We start from the raw sequence: 11,631 nt of genomic DNA, 5'->3' as shown, positions 1-11,631 counted from the left end.
GAAGGGTTCAAGAAAGGTTCAAGAATTCAAGAAATTTGAAGAAGAGGAGATCTCAGCACCATGGGCGAATTCAAGAGTTCTTTCTTCCCCTTTGTTTGTTTTAATTCTTCCATTATGAACTGATTTGTTTCTTGCTAGGGCTATGGAAAGCCTAACCATGTTAATGAATATATTTTTATCTTCTTGATTTATCCAAGATTGTGATTTCCATATAGTCTATGAATTATTGTGCTTAATGCAATTAAGAGCTTGGCCACATCTTAATTGATTTGGGTTATGTGAATGAATTGAGAGAGGAATTCACATAATTGATAGAATAATTCATAGTGTGAATTGAATGGTATATAGAGATATATATACATGATTCATCTGAATTTAATGGTTTTCTTGGACTTAATGCACTTCCATCTTGAGAGCTCTACTCGAGAGATCGAAGGGTTACCTGATGGGCATAGGTTTAGTATATCTCGAGAGAGAATATTAAATAAATTTGTGAAAATCTTAACTTATGGGAATAATAATTAATCTTGGATAATTGGACCCATCAATATTCATTACATTGGTTAGGTGGACCTAAAGTCCTAGCGATTCCATCAATTGCATATTCGATTAGTGATCACCCTTGTTTTATTTGCTCCAGTCTTTATTTTCAGTAGTTCTTGTTTCCTCAAATCTAAATTTTGACTATCCAAATAATTAGGGAAAACTATGATTCTAATACTTATTTTGTTAAATCCCCGTGGGAACGATATTATTATACTACTTGATAACTAGTGCACTTGCTAGGGTTATATATTTATAGCTATTAATCACCATAAGAATTTCTCCTCGCTTTGCATTCAAGGACGTGTAGTTCGTCCTTTCAACTGAAGAAGTTCGGAAATGCTGGTCTGGTTTATTCCCTCCTCTAACTTGTTCATCCTTCTTTCGCTTATTATCCCCATTGGTTGAAGCATTGCCTTCTCTTTTCTTTTTTTCTGGTGGGTTCTCACTTTTTTGGTTCATCTCTTCTTCTGTTCCGATGAATTGGTCAGCGAGCTTGAGAAATTTTGTGACATCTTTAGGCTTGTTGGCTACCATGTGCCACTTGAACTTCTTGTGGGTGATGCCTCTTTTCGGTGCTGTAAGTCTCACGGTGGAATCTAGGTCGGGGATCTGCAAGCATACGTCGTTGAATTGTTTGATGTAGCTTCGGATTGACTCTCCCTCCCTCTGGACTATGATGAGGAGGCTTTCCTGGGACCTCGGGCACCTCTTGTTAGTGATGAAGTGCGAGGTGAATATCTGCACGAACTGCGCCCAACTTTTAATTGTCCCAGGCGTAAGGTTTCTGTACCATGTACAAGCCACTCCCTTAAAGGTTGTGGAGAAGGCGATGCACATGCAGGATTCATTAGCCCCGGCTAGATGCATCTGGGACTGGAAAGAATCCACATGATCATTCGGGTTGAATGACCCGTCGTACTTGTCCAGGGGAGGTACCTTGAAGTCTTTCGGCATCGGGATGGCTAGGAGCTCGGGGGATAAAGGAGACGACACAGAGAGAAGCGGAGTGGTCTTCACAGTTCCCGAGCTCGCCTCTTCTTTGCCTTTGGGTAGTTTGGGTTGGCTCTGGATTGTGGCTCGGCGAGCCTTGCGACGTCGCTTTTGTTGCTTCTTGGCTGGTTCCGCGTCTGTACTGCAGGCTTCTGTACCGTCGGGTACCGTTCTGGCATGATGCTGCTCAAACTACTGAGGATGGTTGTTGCGGATGGAGGGGCCTTGTCTTGAATCCACGACTAGAGCCCCAAACCGATTTCCTGCGAGCGAACCTTCGAGTTGTGAAGGCCGGGGTGAAGCAGATCTAGCGGGCTGAGTGTCTCCCGACCCATTTGCCTGCAATGAGGCGGGAGGAGTGGCTGGCCTCTTCCCCCTGCCATGGGATGAAACTTGGCTCCCGTGAGGGTTTTGAGTCCGAGAGGTTTTTCCTTGGCGAGGCAGTCAACCATTCTGACGGTGAGACTGTTTGGCTGTGTCTCAGGATGCCGAGGTGGGATTTGTTGTGGAGCTTGCTGCAGCGGTGGGAATTGCTGCTGGGAGAGGTGATGCAGGTACTACTGGAATTGATGAACTTGTTGCATTTGGGCTTGCATAGCCTATACGCAATGCACTAGGTCATCGAGCTGGTTCTACCCGATTGTAGGGGGGATTACCGAGGGTTCGACAAAGGTTGCACCTACCGTGGGAGGGAGAGGGGCATAGACCGGTGCCATAACCCGAGGTACATTCAAAGTTGGCACCCCATCTGCAGAAAGGGGCACAGTGAACTGCCCAATATAGACAGTTGGGATCTGAGGTTGTCCCTCAGAAGTGTTCACGTTGGTGTTATGTCCGGCGTTACTGGGAGATGCCATGGATATCTTTTTTTTTTCTTTTGGGGAAAAAGAACTTTCTGTACCAGTTTCCCACAAACGGCTTCAAATGATGAGACGTAATCCGGCCGCTCCTAGCTAGTGATGACTTAGCTTCCAGTAGACGATAGACTTGACTAATCTTTACAAGGAGAATCAGAGAACCTGGGGGGCTTGCCCGGCGAGGTCACTCCGATGCTTAAGTTAGTATCTAATTGCGAGCTGATGAGAGCTTAAGAAAGCAAGAGAGCTGGAGAGTAAAGATTACGCATACCTTCACCCCTCGAGGGTTGGGGCCTTTATATACTGGAGTCCTCGCGGGTTTTGCGGAGTGGTTCCGGGATCCTTGCTATGATGAGGCCCGTTTTCGTATTAATAGGAGATAACGCTGCTAGCCGATAAGGCTTATTACTGCCGCCCGAATAGGACGGGGAGATAGTGCTAGCCGTTACGAGGCGTGATCCCGAAGAGCACAGGATCTGGTGGTGAGATTTTTGGGGTTGCCATATGGAGGTCAACCTGACTAGGTAGTGAGATGCCTGTGAAGTGTCGGGCTGTTTGGTGGCGAGCTGCTTGAGCTCGTGTTCCACAGACCTGATCTACTTCGAATGCCGAAGTGCCTTAGTCCCGAGGTGATCTTGCACCGAGGTAGGCCTGTCCCAAGGTGGCCTCTTTTCGGGGTGGTTCATTTGTCCGAGCTCGATGTGTAACGGACTTGGTCTCTATCCTGGTCGCGATCTGGTATCGAGGTGATGTTAACTCAAAGTAGCTTCGATTCGAGGTACCCGAGGTTGCTCTGTAGTGAACTGATCACGCTGATCTGTCACTCGTGTCAGGTCACGCCCACGTGTTGATCTGATTGTGCTGAGTTGTCACTTATGTCGAGTCGTTGTATCTGATTGTCTAAGGAGGCTATGATATAGCATCGGGCAAGAGAGTTTTTCTCTTCCCATTCTTGATATTTCCTTTAGCGGGCCTCAGAATCCCTATCACCCGGACGATCCGGAGCAGGGTTCTTAGCAATTTTGTCCAATTTCTCGGACGTTAGAACCAACATAAGGTTACGATACCAATTAGCATAATTTGGGCCCTTAAGCTTATTATCATCCAACAGTTTGGAGAATTGTCCGTTTGCCATTTCTGATAAAAGGCAAAGCAAATATTAGTCCACAACCCGATTTGATTCATGTTATCTACATAGATATGGCTTTTAATCTATGTTCCATTTCCATTTGTTCATCTCTGAGATTTCCCTCCTATCTCAGTGACGGAGACTGTGAACTATGTCTTTGGAAATGTGGGAAACCACATAGAGTGCATGGAGCCAACAGTTTCAGTTGCATAACCCCACCACCTTCTGTGAAAGATCACATCCACTCATATCATGAGCTTTTTCTTTGGCCTCTGTCAGACAAGGCTCATTACCATTTTAGGTTAAACTCTTTTGTCCAATGAGTGCTTACTCATCATATTCGTGAACGCCAAGGTACCGTGAGAGAGTTTTCCATTTTAGGATAGGCTCCTCCCACATCGGTCTATGATGCTCCTATCATATTATGAAACAATCCAATAGATCCAGCAGCAAGTGGATAGCCCAATTTTATGGTGCATCTCCTCATTACTAAAGGACTCATCTTCATGCTAATGATGGAACGCCTTTAGAGAGTTCATCATATGAATCTCCCTATCACGTGCACTTATATTTCAGTGGAGAGAACGAAATATTATGCCCTAGTTTTATTTAGGTCAAACCAAAGTGGCTCCCACTGACTTTTTCAAAGCCAGATTTAAATGGGCCCTAAACGGCTAGGGTTCCACATGGTTCCTCTTGGCGAGGAAGCTGATGTGGGGCCCATCAAATGGGGAGATCATCCAATAATCTTATGGACACCATAGCAATGATGTGCATTCAGCCATGGTGTGCAAAAGAGCCATTATCGATTTAATCATGGGCCAAGTACTTATGGCCCATGTACGTAGCACATCACACATCCATACATCACATGCATGAAGCAAATTGATCCAATTAATTAAAATATCTATAAATTCCTTAATTAATTATATTAAATCCGCATCAACCCAACAGAGCCCATAATGTTATCATATAACATTATCTAGGTACATGGACTATACTGCAAAAAGCAATTCGGCCCATGTAGCTAAATCAGGGCTTATTCAATTTTATCATATTAAAACTAGGTTTTTACAGAGGTGGGCCAAATTAAAACTTGAAGTGGGCCATCAACCCTCGGGCCTAAATTGAATTAGGTTAAAAAAAACCAACCCCATTGAACCAACAATTCGGTTCAACCAGTTTGGGCCAAATCTGTTGTAAATCGGCCCAAGTTTTGGTGTCCAATTCAAGATTTAATTAAAAAATAATGATCTGAAAAATAAATTAATTCAAGATAATCAAATTATCAAGAAACTGAAATCAGAGGGCTGCACTGTGATATTCTTGGATATCCTACAAACCTGCAATGAACAGTTAATCGTAGATTGCATAATTGATATCTGCAAAATCGCAGATCGCAGAACTTGTTTTTGCGAAATCTTCTTCTCCTCTGTTGTGCACTCCAGCAATCTCCAGATGGAAATAAAATAGAAAAACCTAATTTTTCTATTATTACATCACATCGAATTCCTATACAATTTCTCTAAAAAAATAAAATAAAAATATCTATAGACCAAATTGAATAGAAAAAAAATCGCAGGGTGTGCCATTCTTGGCACCAAAAAGATTCGACCTCCATCACATGTGCAGCCCAAATATTCAAGAAACATTCATAGAACAATTCTACATATATTACAGAATAATAAAGATTTATTTTCTAGATCATTTGCCCATAATCTGGGAATCAATTCCTAGAAAAATGCTAATTGCGCAAATCGGGTAGAACGCCTTCTACCCATTTGCACAGATTTAGATCTGATCCAATTTGGTTCGAGAGTTGAACCTGACTCTGATACCACTGAAGGGATGGGAGATTCATCATATGGATGGCCGAACCCTGTAGGAAGGTTGGACGAAATTTCAAAAATTTCTTTACTCCCATCCGGGAATCCTATTCCCAATTTAGAAAACTACATCTTCAAGGTTTGTTCTTGTAACCAAACCGGACCAAACCTGAAACCAAAATTACGAAGGGATGTACCTGATACGGAATCCACGCATGAATGTTCCTCCCAACGTAGGTGTTCATGCCCAAAGAGTGTACCAAATCCTCCCTCCACTGAACATGACACAGCTTGTGATGAGGTAGGATCAACAGGTAGTTCTTCACCAAGAACTAGTAATTCTTCAGCAAGAATCAAATGGGATAGTGAGCACAACTTCTAAATTGTTTCTTCTAGCAAGAAACAATATCAAGATCAAATCTTGATCACATCCAAGAACTGGAGATCGAACAGGGTAGGGCGGCAAGAGCAAGAAGAAAAAGAACTGAAGGCAAGATCAGTCTAACTGAGTTGTCTTCTCTCTGTATTGAGTGAGTGTGTCTTCAAGGTTCGCCCTGTTCTCTTATTTATAGCCTTAAAGAGACAAATTCCTAATCTTATTAGGAGTTTCATGATCCAAATCTTTATTTGGATCTAGACTCTTTAAGTGATAAGGATAATCCCTTATCTTATCTACAAATAAAGATCGGCCTTCCTAATCATATTAAGAGTTCCTTGATCCAAATTTTTATTTGGATTTGAACTCTTTAAGTGGATAAGAGTAACCCTTTTATCCTTATCTATTGATCCAAATCCCAGATCTTCCCCTATTTAATTAATCTAACTAACCCATTTCGAAATGGGCTCTTAGGCCCATTAAACTTTCAGGCCCACTTCCTATTTAATGTTGGCTAGCTTGACTCTCTTTGTATGGTGTGGGACCCTATCATTGATCTACACATCAGCCACATGGGTTCAATCTAGCCTCTGTTACAAGGTCTGGCCGAATTCACTGCTGAATACAATAAACTCCTGAGTACATCACTATGGGCTCTTAATGGGCCCAACATTTACACTAAATGGTCCTTGGGTCCAACCATCTTATGAAGGCACAAGGACTGTGGGCAGATGCAAGATTAGCCTATCAGGTATAACCCTCAATGGTCTTACAGTTAACCCCTCAGCCCATAATGATCAAACATTGCCTGAGAAGAGATGACCTCTCCTTCGGCTGCAAGGTGCAGTGTTGCACTCTCTACTCACATGGATCCCGGGAATTAAAACCTTTTGTAAACATTTTGAAACCATAATACATATATGTATATCTCTATATAAATATATTTTGCAAAAAACACATTTTAACAGTTGAAATCAACTACTGGCAGTTTAGGTTTCCATCAGAGAGAGTGCATCCCCGTTCATTCACTTTGTCCGACAAAGGGGTTGATCCTGTCACTATGATCACCCACTCAGATGAATTCTCGGATTATCCGAACATACCCAGGTTTTGACTCCCTCTAAGGATCTCATTGATTGGCATATCAAAAACAACCCTATCCGACACCTAGTGCAATATCATAATCGAGTCTAGGGGTCAGGTGTAACATTCCAGCTTTGCCCATCGATCTCCAAGGTCTAGGGCAATACTAAAATTTTGGTCCGGTTTAGGGTTTCAAGAAAACCCACACTGCATGTATCTCAGGTCTCACCCTGACAGTTGAGACAAGCCACCCCAACCAACTTGGTTGTATATTAGTGTCAGCCTTAGCAAGATAAATCTTCTTAGATCTATCCAATGACTGTGAAGATTCTAAATTAACACGAGTCTCATATGTATCCAGTTTAAGGTTATTATATAGAAACACACTATAATAACATAAATCAAATATATATTTTATTCATTTACAATAAATATCATAATGTACGTCATGCTTATCGGAATTATGAGCATACACTGTCTGATAAGGCATTATACCCAAACCAAACTATAAAATAAGCCCAAGAACACCAAGAGTGTGATTGATGTAAAACGCCCCAAGAGAAAGAAAGAGGCTAGAGAAAAGAGAGAGTGAGATCGGTGTGAAACGCCACGGGAGAAAGAGAGACAAGAGAAAGTGAGAGAGATGTGATTTGACAAGAAGAGAGCATGAGGAGTTGGTGGAGGGACAGGTGAAATGCTCCATTGACGGTGGGGCTACTTGAGGCTAGAGCTTAGGCCTATCGAGTACTGCCGAGCGTAGAGCCCCGTCTCGAACCTTCCCAATCCGACTTCAGATCCGATTGTTAAAAGCGTGAAAAGCAACTATTTCAATGGTTAAAAGCGACCATACATTCATACACTCAGACCCTGTCGCATGCTCGAGACCCGCACAACTTTCTCTTTTAGGCTCGTGTAGATTCTATTTCATGAAGTGAAATATTCCATTTAGTGTAGATGACCACCACGTTAGATATTTTTCATGGCTAAGCCAACGATTGGGTGACCTCGGCTTAGATTTTCTTTTTTTTAATTTTTATATTAGGTTTATACCGACAATTGTTTTTGCACTAGCACTTTTACCGATTCATCACTTTAATACCTGCTTAGTGAAAATCTCATGACAATTGATACATAAAAATAACTTCAATAAAAATGTAATTTAAAACAAAATTAATGTATTAAATTAAAAAACTAATTATTATTATTTCCAAATGAATTGTTCAAATACAATATTCATTTGATATAAAAATACAAGGACTATAAAAAAATTTAATTTGTCAAATAATATAGCATATCTTCCTATTAAAATCCACTTAACATAATGGTCAAACCTAAAAATCATAACATATAAATTGTTAGAAAATGTAAAATAAATAAGATATTAAGAGAAAAAAAGTATAAAAATAGATATTTACCTGCACAAAATATTAAAATGAGCCCACTCATGCGTTTCCCTCATAGTACAAGGACTTTAAAGCCATCAATAATGGCACTTTTATTCCTTTGGGTACCTTGAATTCACTCACCTTAGCAACAATTTTCATTCAATAGATGTGCTAAATTCATAATTTCTTTCAATGCAAATCAAACAGATACCTTGATGGCTTCCTAGATGAAAAGAACAACTCTACATTAACACGCCAAAAAGTTCCCATGCAATCCTTCCAAATCTAATGGTCACAGTGCTGTTATTGAATATGGCAAGGAGAAAAAACAAGAATGTTGTCTAGATGCAAACCTTGCAAAGAGAAATTATGTTAGTAGGATCAAATATATTATATAAAATTCTCGAAACTTTGATATGGAATTTTGAAGAAGTTGCTTCCTATTACCATCCAACCCTAGCCAAGTACAAGGCGGTATTTCTCTTAGGAAGCCTGGGTCAATCAATCATAGGGGGAGCCATAAGGGGCAATGATGTTTACATCTTAATGAGCTATTTAGTCTCAATTGAAATTGGTAACTTATTGGGAGCTGAACTTCTAGCAACTATAAGGATCATTGTGAGGAATATTTGCAAGAGGGACCTCTGTGCCTTAGATCTCTGCTTAAAGAAGGATTAACTTTTTATCTTGCAACCTTTAATACTTTCTTTAAGAAATCCATGTAGCACCGTACAACTGAGTCTGGATCTGCCAACCACCCCACAACGACTATAGAGTCTCTCTCCTTTAATTAGTAGATTCTCCACACCTAGTTGATTTGAGATCTAAATACCTTGTATAGCTGTTAATAATTCAGCCCTATTAGAGTCTCCTAACCCCACTATGAATACAGCCCAACATTTTACTATTACAATGTAGTAGTGAATGGAATTAACTAAATCTGTTACAACCACCAGTAGACTAGAACCAATAAATAAGTTGAAGGGCAACAAATTGATAAAAGGAAGATCTATAGAAAATGTTCTAAAAGATAAGAAAACAACTAAGGGCCTGTTTGGTTTCAGATGTTTGGTTGGGCAGAATCGGAATCCGATTCCCATTCTAAGCGGAATGGCAATCTCCCAATTGAGGGAATGGTCGTTCCCGACCCACCCCCCAGAAATCGGATTCCCATTCCAGTTGGTTAAATTAATAAAAAGGAAAATGATGGAAAAAACCCTCAAACCCTCGATTCCCTCTTTCTCCTTTCTCTCGACACTCCCTCCTTCAAACCTTCTACAGTTCGGCGATTGGACTCTGAAGATCCGACCCGTATTACTCCGGCCAGGTCATGATGGATCTCTCTCCTTTTATCTCTCCCCTTCTGTAAACCCCTCAACCAGCTCCCTCCCCTTCTGCAAAACATCTCTACTCAATGGTGGTCGGAATCGTTGCACGGCGTCTCCGATGTCGGACCTGGCATCCGATTCAACGTGCTACGAGCTTTCCTCAGGTCATCCTCACTACCGCATCATTTGATGAACATCTCTGGTATCGCATTGGACAGGTAAGCGAGTATTCACTCTAACAACTTTGTTCATGAGAAAAGGGCAAAATCATTTGAATCTGTATCCCCCACGCATTGTTTGATTCTTCAATTTACTTTTACTTTGAAGGCTATTGGTACCGAAGCTCGAGCTGTACACAATGTCAGGCAAGCCAAAGGAATGTCGTTTTGGTCTCCGAAAATCAATATATTCAGGGACCCCAGATAGGAGAGAGGGCAAGAGACGCCAAGTGAAGACCCATTGGTTTCTGGCAAGTATGCAATTTCTTTTGTGAGAGGGGTTCACGGGGATTCCTTTGAGGGAGGAAAACTTGGCAATCATCTTCAAGCTTCAGCTTTTTGGGGTTTTGGTTTTGTTTCGCGGCCTTTAGAAACTGCAGCAGAACATGCCTTGCTTTTCTATCTGTTACTATGCTTTTAGTAATAGATAGGTGCTTTAATGGTGGAAGTGATTCCTTTTCTTTTCTCTTTTCTCACCCCTATTCAAGATTTTGCCTAAAATATGGATTTATTTCTTTGTTCAGGGCTTATGGGAAATGGAGTACAGGTTTCTTTATCTATCTATCTATCTGTAGTGCATCAGGCTCAAAGTTTCACTCATTTATGTGTATTTTTCTAGGTCAAGCTGTCCATGTTGAAGAGTGCATAAATCAAAGGTAATGCATAAAGCATTGCTATTAGCATTGGCATTTTTTTATATTGTATCTTCTATGTTTTGATTGGCGATGTGGTGGATGTGTGATGTGGCTGAATAGTAGGTGCCCAAGATGAAAGGATTAGAAGAATAGGCAAGAAAATAAAAATACATGGGCTGATCTAAGGTTCATAATCTAATAGTTGATATGGCCATTTAAAAAATGGAATGGCAAAACGGGATTTGGGAAGACAAGTCTTTATGGTTGGGATAAGGCTTTATTAAGTTGCATTACCATTCTATGAATTGGAAAAGAAAAGATCATCCAATAAAACTTGTGAACAATAAAAACATCACAATTATCAATGTTTTTTCTTTTCATTCAAGGATTTGTAGAACTACTAATTTGGAGTGGCCTTTTGTTAAGTATCAGTTATAAAAAATTTGCTATGCAAATATCATGTATCTTTGTATTTTTTTTTCTTTTTTTTGCTTACAAAAATGTATCTTTGTTATTGATAAGGCTGAAAGTGCTCTTTGTAATTTTTGTACATGACTTCTGATAATTTCAGAACTTGGTTTTACCGTTTTAGTGCTGCAAATTGATAAGATCAAATTGTGGATTTTGTTATTGTTACAGGATTGCACTCTTGCCTCTCAGTTTGGCCATTCAATTGTAGACCCAATGCCAAGCTTATTCACCTTCAAGATTAAGGACACAATTAGCAGAGTTGTCTAGGGTATCATTCTTCAAAATTCAACAACATACTTTTTGTTCTTCACAACATATTTATGGAAACAAGATATATGTTAGGTGGCTCTTTACCAGTTTACATCCTTTTGAAGATTGGCATTCTTGTCTTTGATCAATTCATATAAAATTGCAAACAGAAAATAAGGATGAAAGCTTTTAAATATGAGAGAAAAATAGATAACACCTTTACATAAAAAAATCCATACTAGTAGGCCCAGGCAAGTTAGTCCAGCATTGGACAAGTAGAATATGATTGCATAAATTATTTTTTACAGGAAAGCTCCTTGGACAGACCTCCTTGATCAATTCTGATTACAAAAGACATGAATACATTAGCTTCAGCAGTGTCTCCAAACTGTGGAAAACAGTTTCTGAGGACGTTTTTGAGGTTCTTTTAACAGGAGCAGAATTAAAAACTTTGGCTGATTCCGATTCCAGCTTTTAGTTGAACCAAACAGTAAGAATCAGAATCCAATTCCGATTCCTGACTGAACCAAACAGATTC

General features: G+C 40.3%; 1 long non-coding RNA gene across 1 annotated transcript; it reads left to right on the top strand.

Moving 5' to 3' along the window:
* Window positions 1-9,423: 9,423 nt before the first annotated feature.
* LOC148803456 (uncharacterized) lies at window positions 9,424-11,598 on the top strand. Its single transcript, XR_016068542.1, has 3 exons — window positions 9,424-9,738; window positions 9,848-10,394; window positions 11,013-11,598. It is a non-coding gene; the product is annotated as an uncharacterized LOC148803456 (long non-coding RNA).
* The last annotated feature ends 33 nt before the right edge of the window (window positions 11,599-11,631 follow it).

This window comes from Nelumbo nucifera, chromosome 1 (assembly GCF_055504915.1).
Source record: "Nelumbo nucifera cultivar China Antique chromosome 1, China Antique-T2T, whole genome shotgun sequence".
Taxonomy (NCBI): domain Eukaryota; kingdom Viridiplantae; phylum Streptophyta; class Magnoliopsida; order Proteales; family Nelumbonaceae; genus Nelumbo; species Nelumbo nucifera.
This window is presented reverse-complemented; position numbering and strand designations above follow the sequence as displayed.